Source organism: Littorina saxatilis, linkage group LG7, assembly GCF_037325665.1.
Source record: "Littorina saxatilis isolate snail1 linkage group LG7, US_GU_Lsax_2.0, whole genome shotgun sequence".
NCBI lineage: Eukaryota > Metazoa > Mollusca > Gastropoda > Littorinimorpha > Littorinidae > Littorina > Littorina saxatilis.
The window spans coordinates 53,567,423-53,576,554 of NC_090251.1; the positions used below are offsets into that span (position 1 = coordinate 53,567,423).

The 9,132-nt window shown below is 39.0% G+C and overlaps 1 long non-coding RNA gene across 1 annotated transcript; it reads right to left on the bottom strand.

The window, feature by feature from the left end:
* Nucleotides 1-219: 219 nt before the first annotated feature.
* LOC138971811 (uncharacterized) lies at nucleotides 220-6,345 on the bottom strand. Its single transcript, XR_011457381.1, has 3 exons — nucleotides 5,931-6,345; nucleotides 3,531-3,679; nucleotides 220-2,411 (listed from the first exon to the last, which is right to left on the bottom strand). It is a non-coding gene; the product is annotated as an uncharacterized lncRNA (long non-coding RNA).
* Between the last annotated feature and the right edge of the window lie 2,787 nt (nucleotides 6,346-9,132).

Sequence of the window (9,132 nt, forward strand, 5' to 3'; positions counted from 1 at the left end):
GACAAGGTGCAAAGCAAAAATTTGCAAGTCAATTAGAGTCAGAATACTATGCAATAGTACATCAACTCTGCAAGACAATGGATATTACTTTTATAAGTTATGAAATGTATAGAGAGAGAGAGAGAGAGAGAGAGAGAGAGAGAGAGAGAGAGAGAGAGAGAGAGAGAGAGAGAAAGAGAGAGAGCGAGAGATAGAGAGAGAGAGAAAGAGAGAGAAAGAGATAGAGAGAGAGAGAGAGAGAGAGAGAGAGAGAGAGATTGTGTGACAGTTACAACATGTGAATTGTGCGTCATTTAGAATCAATGGATACAACACTGAATGTGTAAATACTGTGGAAATACGAGGTTTCTTCACCAGCCTAAACTGACGTACGTACAACATTGATTTAAATACTTCATTAGCACTAAGTGACAAATCCCATTACTTTCAATAGTCAATAATAGTATGTTCATAAAGCAAATGTATGAAGATAAGTCTGTGAGTTTCTGTCTGCATATTTAGTCTTTTTTACTGTATGTATCTCTTTAAACAATGAGCGCGAGTGAAATAGTTTTCACATGCTGGAAACAATATGACCAGTGTGTTTTCTTCCCAGAAACAAATAAAACAGTCTTTTCGATAGTTATCTATGTAGACGAAAACAAAAACAGTCCGTCACTCCTCTGTCAGTTCTTCCATGCGCCGTGGCAACTTAAGTCGGTCAAGCCGTTACGGTATTGTAGGATCAGGGCCGGCTGCTCGCATCACTCTAGCTAGTAGCGCAGAGAAGGCAGTGCACCCTCTTTCCGTATAAGCTCTTTGGTCTGACACAGTGAGGTGAAGTGTTTTAATGAGACAGAGCAGGCCTTTAAAAAATAAGTTCACCACATCCAAGTGAAAGACACAATCTTGGCAAACTGTACTACAAAAGCAACATTTCAGCACAACATAAGAATGAATTGAACCATCCAGGATGCACCAGAACGACCCAAAATCAGAATCAATGAAAATCTTAAACAAGATAAAGTACTGACTAGGATTCAAAGGAAGAAAAATTCATGGGTTAACACATTTCATAATGCAGTTAAAAGATCTAAATTCTAATATTGCAAACAAAGTCTATACATGAACACGCATTGACCGAAACATACACACACATCTCCCAAAGCTAAGCCTGTGTGTAAAATACTGCCTGTGAACAGCTTAACTTAAAGCACTCAAACAACATAAAAGATAATACCACTTTATGTAGTAACAAGTTGCGTAAGGCGAAATTACTACATTTAGTCAAGCTGTGGAACTCACAGAATGAAACTGAACGTAGTCCGCCGCTAGTGCAAAAGGCAGTGAAAGTGACGAGCCCGTTTGGCGCGGCAGCGGTTGCGCTGTGCTTCATAGCACGCTTTACTGTACCTCTCTTCGTTTTAACTTTCTGAGCGTGTTTTTAATCCAAACATATCATATCTATATGTTTTTGGAATCAGGAACCGACAAGGAATAAGATGAAATTGTTTTTAAATCGATTTCGGAAATTTTATTTTGATCATATTTTTTATATTTTTTATTTTCAGAGCTTGTTTTTCATCCAAATATAACATATTTATATGTTTTTGGAATCAGAACATGATAAAAAATAAAATTCACGTAAATTTGGATCGTTTTATAATTTTTTTTTATTTTTTTTTTTTACAATTTTCAGATTTTTAATGATCAAAGTCATTAATCAATTTTTAAGCCACCAAGCTGAAATGCAATACTGAAGTCCGGCCTTCGTCGAAGACTGCTTGGCCAAAATTTCAATCAATTTGATTGAAAAATGAGGGTGTGACAGTGCCGCCTCAACTTTTACAAAAAGCCGGATATGACGTCATCAAAGACATTTATCAAAAAAATGAAAAAAACGTCTGAGGATATCATACCCAGGAACTCTCATGTCAAATTTCATAAAGATCGGTCCAGTAGTTTAGTCTGAATCGCTCTACACACACACACAGACAGACAGACAGACACACACACACACTCACACATACACCACGACCCTCGTCTCGATTCCCCCCTCTACGTTAAAACATTTAGTCAAGTGTAAAAACAAACAAACCGCTGTTTGCTGTAAGAAAATATCTGCATACCAAACACTACCTGTATTTAGTTGAATTGACAACTTACATTTATAAGTCAAAATGTACCCTTTGATCCACATCGCACCACACATTATTATTTGTGTGGAATGTTATTGTTAATGTGTTACATGTTCATTTCACCACTAAGGCAACAGAAAACCTCTGTAAGTGTCAGCATCTTCAGATAGACTATATTAAAGCAGTTCTGGTAGCTCCGTCAGCACAGAATGGACTGAATCTGATCATCATCCTTAGCAAAGCCAGGCACTACTCTGCAAGCTGCCTGCACGTCATATCTCGGCACCTCACTTCCTGGAAAATAAAGAAAATGTATTACTGAGCACATCCAAACTTTGCTGTGCACTGATGGGGATATGTTTTGGGTATCGAGAAGAGGGTGTGGGGTGGGGGTGCGGGAAGGTAGGTAGGAGGTAATACTTGTTCTTCACAAGATCAGTGGGATGGAGAATGGTGGGGGTGATACTGACAGTGACAACTATGAACTAAACTGTAAACCTTATTCTGTAATATTACAGGTGCCATCATTACTTCCTGTGAAAACCATTTATTTCATGGATATAATAGATATATACTTTCATCATTAAAATTAAAAAGATAATCTTTCATCATTAAAATTAAAAAGACTTCCTCACAAGAACCTTTCTAACGACATGATATCTTGTTATGCTGCTGATGTGAGCGGCTTTTCTGGAATGTGATGGAAAGTTACTGTTTTTTAAATTCAGCATGAGCCTTCATCCCACACACATTCCCTATTTAGCGTTGACACCTTACAGTTTTGTTGAGAAACTGATGTGATGTGAATTCATTCAGAAAATTCTAACTCTGCGCAGGGGCAGTCAGGGTGTTGAATGTAGAAGTAGGTATCCAAGTACACAGGCGGTATTACAATTTACATTGTAACTCTTATTCCATGTAAAAAAAAAACTATAAAAAAACAACTTGCCAGATCTGTGATTTTGAGCCAAGGAAAGGACTGACTGTATTTAAAATAATTCCAGTAATGAGTAAATCTTTCATTCTAGCTATTTCATGTTTTACTTTCTTGCATCACAATAGTTCAATGTTCATACAAACAGTATAATGCACTTTATGAGTATAGGGTTGCAACAAACTTTAAGATGGGAAGGAGAGAGAAAATAAAGATATTTGTACCATTATGTATATAAAGTACATCATACCAATTACCATGCACAGTATTATTATGCATCTTCAAATACATGTATGAATAATTTCATCTGCAAAGTACTTGTTATTCAATTTACAAAGAACAAAAGACTGCTGAATGATCTACATCAGTACATGTTTATAGCTTCAGACTACCATCACCAATACCCAATGTTTACATATATTTTACCATACAGATTTGACAAGCAAAAGCTGTAAGTGGTAAAGAAATGTGTAACTTACTCTTCAGGAGTAGTCTGTAATGTAAAGCACCACGCCAAGTCATCCTGATATCTCTCCAGTACATGTATCCATGTTTAAAGGTAAACTGTTGGAACTGGAAGACAGGAGCTGTATGAATGATGCACATCATCTCTGGTTTCTCGGGAGGCCTGAAAACAACCATAACAATATTATCATAACTATTAACATGTCTTGAAAATGAAATAGGTACTATTTCAACTTCACTATCAGACGATTCAGAGCCAAATCACTCACTAATTGTTTTGTTTATTCTTTTATAACCATAGTTCATACACTGATACAGCAGCATTTGATTATGTACATACAGATTAAAGATCAAGCATTTTCTAAACTTGAGTAAAAAAATAACACAACAAGCACACACTCTGTGACTCACACTCACAGTCACATCCAGTTACTCAGTAACACACACATACACAACAGATGAATCTTGCTCAGTTCTACAAAGGCCTGGTTTGCTATGGTCACGATCGGGTGACAGAGACCAAGAAAGCGTCACTCAGTGGAGTGCCTGTTCTGGGTCAATGTATGATAGAAAGCGCCTGTGCGTGATATTGGGCTACAGCAGAGTTTGCTGACAGTGCTCAATGAACACGGATGTTTTGTAACGCACGAGTTTCACAGCGGGGGTTTTTGCTGTCACAGGGCTGACGGTTTTTCGCTGACAGCGCGCACGGGATTTTCAGGGATTGAGTTTCTCGTGTCTTTTTTCTGCTTGGGAGGCAGAATTGTGTATAGCTGGACTGGTTTTGTGACAAGGTCAGTCACGTGTATTTGGCTAGGTGGTCTGTCAGAGACTCAAAGGACGACGCACTTGACACCCAGCGGCAGAAGGGGAAGGATCTAATACACAGTTTCTAGAGTATGATGGTTTTTCACCGAATATTGTATTCGGCACTCTAGGGGAGCTTCCACCGGTTATTTCCTTCACACTGCCACATACTTTGCTGAGGACAAGTCGTCAACTTTCCTTCGTCGGCGATGGCTTTCGCATAAGGATTCGACAAGGGGTTCTGGAGGTTTTCGGTCACTGTTGACGAACAGAGGCTGTTCCAGGGAGGAGGCGGACTTTGCTTCCATTGAGAGTACAATCATAGGCTTTTGAGGTAATAAATCATTATTTAACGCTGTTGATGAGTCTGTGTTTGTGGAATGAAATACTCTCTGTTGTTCTTTCCAGGTTAGCGCATAATTTACTCTCTGTGACGCTAAAATACTAATCTGTATATGGTTTTTGCAGATAGGGAGAGAAGGACGGAAAATGACTGTTTTGTTGTTGTAAAAAGTCCGTTTTGTGCAGGCCCACGTGCTCGATGAGATATTTAAAGATGACATGTTTTAAGGTGGTGGGTGAGGGGTAGCTGACATGTTTAGTGCACCGATGCTTTCTGTTTGCAGCCTTCGTTTCGATTCGATTCGCTTCGTTTCGTTTCGTTTTCCTGTACCTGCTGCACGGCTGCCTTTGGCGGGACTTTGCTAGCGGCAGACGTTGGAGCTGGGACCTGAGGAAGCTACGCTAACCGGCTAACCAGCAGACCGGCTAACCAGCGAACCGGCTAACCAGCGGACCGGCTAACCAGCGAACCGGCTAACCAGCGAACCGGCTAACCAGCAAACCGGCTAACCAGCATACCGGCTAACCAGCATACAGAAAGAAAGCTAAGTGCACCATGTCTTACGCACCCCGTTGACCACCGTTGTCTTTTCTTATCTATGATCACACTGGAGTAGTGACAACGTGGGGTGTGTGACACCTGCACGAACTAGAGCTTTTCGAACAGAACATTCGCATTTAACTATATTTACACGGGTTCAGCGTGTTACTATAATTTTCTATATACTACTGGCATTTTGTCAGTGAACACTGGTTTTTTTACGTGTTGAGAACGTAAAAGGAACATATTTTGAGTGAAGGCTCGAGGGAGGTGGAGAGTTTATACATAAACAGGCGTCTGAAACTTATACTTTTGTTGACTCTATTTAATTGTATGCCTGCGAGAGTGGGTCGTGGTGTGGTTAGTTAATTAGTAGTAATTAACCGGTTCATAATCACCTTAAGTGATATATTGAAACTCAACTCAACTCAACTCAACTCAACTCAAATTTTATTGGCTTCAATTTTCATAGAAGAATTTGTCTTGCGCTTGGGAGAAAATAAGAGTATAACATATAAAAACAGCATTCATATCACATTTCATGTATCACACACAGTAATCACTAGTATAAGCCTACAATTATCACATTTGTACCTGTATCATACATGCAAATAAATAGTATCACATTTCCACGTATCACACACAATATATACATTACATAACATACAGCAAGCTTCCATCTCCAGCTATGGTCATGTCTTGGATTTTAAAACCAATAACTTACCTGCTTGTTGATCCAAACCGATGATTGAAAATCAGTGAGAGTAGTGTAGAACAGTGCGATTCATCGCCAACCTCCCCATTCAAGGCAGACCGTGTCCAAAATCAGCTGTATCATTCACATCCCGATTGAATTCTTTCAGAAGGGCAGTCGGTGTTTCAACTTCTTTGTCGGTATATTTCTCTGGTGGACGTGTTGAACTGCCAACTATTAGATTGTTTTCAATAATATATGTGAACAGCTCAGATCATAGGTCAATAAAGTGTTACACAGATGGTCAAAATTAAAGTACAAGATATTGCACTGGAAGTGGTACTACACTGTTGCTTAGTGTCTGTATGAAACTACAAGGTGAAAATAGAAAAAGAAAAACACGATTCTTGACTTTGATGGGCTTTTTTCTGCTCGTAAACACACATTTTTCTACTCATCACAGCATGCCCCATTATTGAGTTTAAAACACCAATTAAATTTGTGTTGAATAAAACTCACAATTTTACAATAAGAATTTAGAGACCTGAATCAATTAGGTATATCATACTTAGTTTGACTTTTGCAAAACTAAGTAATTACACATTTAATTGAATCAGTCAGACAGACGGAGACATAGAGAGACAGACAGAGGGCAAACACAAATCTGAGAAAGAAACCCCTTTAAAAATGTTACCATGTTTGAAATGAAACATCGCAAGATGAAGCCATAATTCATCACCTTTCAGTATGACGTCATGAGCGTGTTCCACACTTGAAATGACGTGCTTTTGGAGCTTGGAAGTATAATTTCCATTCAACGATCCGAGTTTGTTAAAGTTTGAGCATATTTTCAACATCAAACACCATGAAACTATATATATTTGGAATCAGAAAATGATAAGGAATAGATAGAAGTTGTTTTTAAGTGTCTTTTTTCATAAATAAAGATATTGGTTATTTATTGGTTTTCTTCATTTTTAAGCATAATTATCAATACAAAACAACAAAACTATATAGTTTTAGATACAGGACGCAATAGGGAATACACCTATATAAATTTTCTGATTCAAATATTAGTTTTTAAAAATGTGAAAAAATGACATTTCGAACAAACATTTCAATAACAAAACTTTAAGTGACCAAGCTGAAATGCAATCCCATAATCCGGCCTAGATCTGAGATTGTGTGATAAGAAATTCGATCAAATTGACGAAAAACTGTAACTGTGAAAGTGCTGCCTCGACCTTTTGGCAAACGGTAAAATATGACGTCATCAAACTGAAACTGTCCTATCAATAAACGGAAAAACCTTCTATGAGAAAATCCAGTCAAAAATATCCATATCAAATTTCATAAAGATCCACTCAGTATATTATGAGATATGATCTGCAGTGTGAAAAAAACCAATCTCACGCCCATAACGCAAACTTATTTGGTCGTGTTCTGCCGATACTATAATGTTTTTCTTTCCTAAAACACACTATAATAGTAGCCCTTCCCAATGTCTATGCTAAAACTGAATTGTCTGTGTTGTCAATGATTTTGCTACAGTGTGAGAACAAAAAGTCTAACAAATCTCACGTCCATAACGCTGTGACACGAAAACTCATTTGGTCGTGTTCTGCCGATACTATAAATATAATGTTTTTCTTTCTTAAAACACACTATAATAGTAGCCCTTCCCAAATGCAATGCTAAAAATGACTGGTCTGTGTTGTCAATGATTTTCTGCGAGAATGCGATCTATCTGTTTGTCGCAAAGACCGTGTGACACGAAAGTTATGAGCGGAATGTGACACAGGGCCGGACTAGGCGAAGAGGAGGTGGGGGGTTGCCAGTGGTGGCCCAGGGGGATGTCCCCCCTGGCGGCAGGGGCGGATCAGTTCATTTGTTATGACTGGTTTTTTTCAAAAGTATATTGTGAAGATATGGGTGTGAAGGCGCGAAGCGCCGAGCTGACGGCGCAAAGCGCCTAGCTTGCTAGGGGGGTCCGGGGGCATGCCCCCCGGAAAATTTTGAAAAAAAGGATGCAAAATGGTGCAATCTGGTGCATTCTGAGGATGATCATTACCAGTTTCAGGCAGCAGATTTTGTCACTGATTAATACCCCAAAAATTTAAACTCAATGTAAAATAAAGAAATGCATACCTCATTCAATATTTTTATTTTTTGGCTGGGGGGGGGGGGGTCCAGAAACCCTAGAACCCACCCCCCCACCCTCGTTGTGGGGGTCAGGGGGCGAAGCCCCCTGAAGCTGACGGGTAGGTCATATTCTGAGATAGGAAAATGGTCGCTCCTTGCATGAAACGGCATAAAATAAGCAATAATAAAAAAAAATTAAATAAGTAAGGTACATGTTTAGGCTAGGGGGGGGGGTTGCGCAACCCCCATAACCCCCCCGGTAGTCCGGCCCTGTGACATAATGGTCAGCCTAAATGACCGTGGTCACAATATGGAAGAAGAAGAAGAAGAAGAAGACAAATCTGCTGAGTGCAATTACGTTTCAGAAGATAGTTGGTTAAAACAGTTTATCACCCAGACACGCAAAGGAACACTATAACTTTATTATTCAGGCCATATTTGCTTTCCTTTGTCATGTATGAAAGCACTGGCCTTGGTTGAAGAAAGTGACCTGTCGCTGTGCAACAAATTTGTCGCCATTTTCCGCCGTGTTTTGTAAATAAAACGTGTTCACTACCCACACATAAAAAACGATGCTGTTGGTTCTTTTTATTTTCTTATTGTTTGATTCATGCTTAGCAGTTTAGTATGCTTTGTTTTCTTCTCAATTCAATGGATGGCTATAAAATAAGCATTTAAATGTGAAGGTGTTAAAATTACCCATGATCTGAGCTGTTCAGTCACGACGGCCGCCATGTTTTTCGTCATCAATACTATTCATGTACTCCACTAAGGAAGAGCGTTTTATTGTGTCTTAAAACCGACTTCTCGGGAAAGTGATCAATCGAATTTTATGGTCCACAAAAACTTGCTTCATATTTTATTTAAGGACTACTTTTATTTGCCTTTATTTTTATGGCGCACATTTTGTGCCCCACATTTTGTTTTGGCCTTCATTTTGTGGTCCACAAACTGGAAATGTGTCCCACAAATTTGTGGGCTTATTTTTGTGGTCCACAAACTGGAAATGTGCCCCACAAATTTGTGGGCTTATTTGTTGGATTAATGACATCGAATGCCAAGGATAGGTACGTCTGGAAGCACTGCCCCA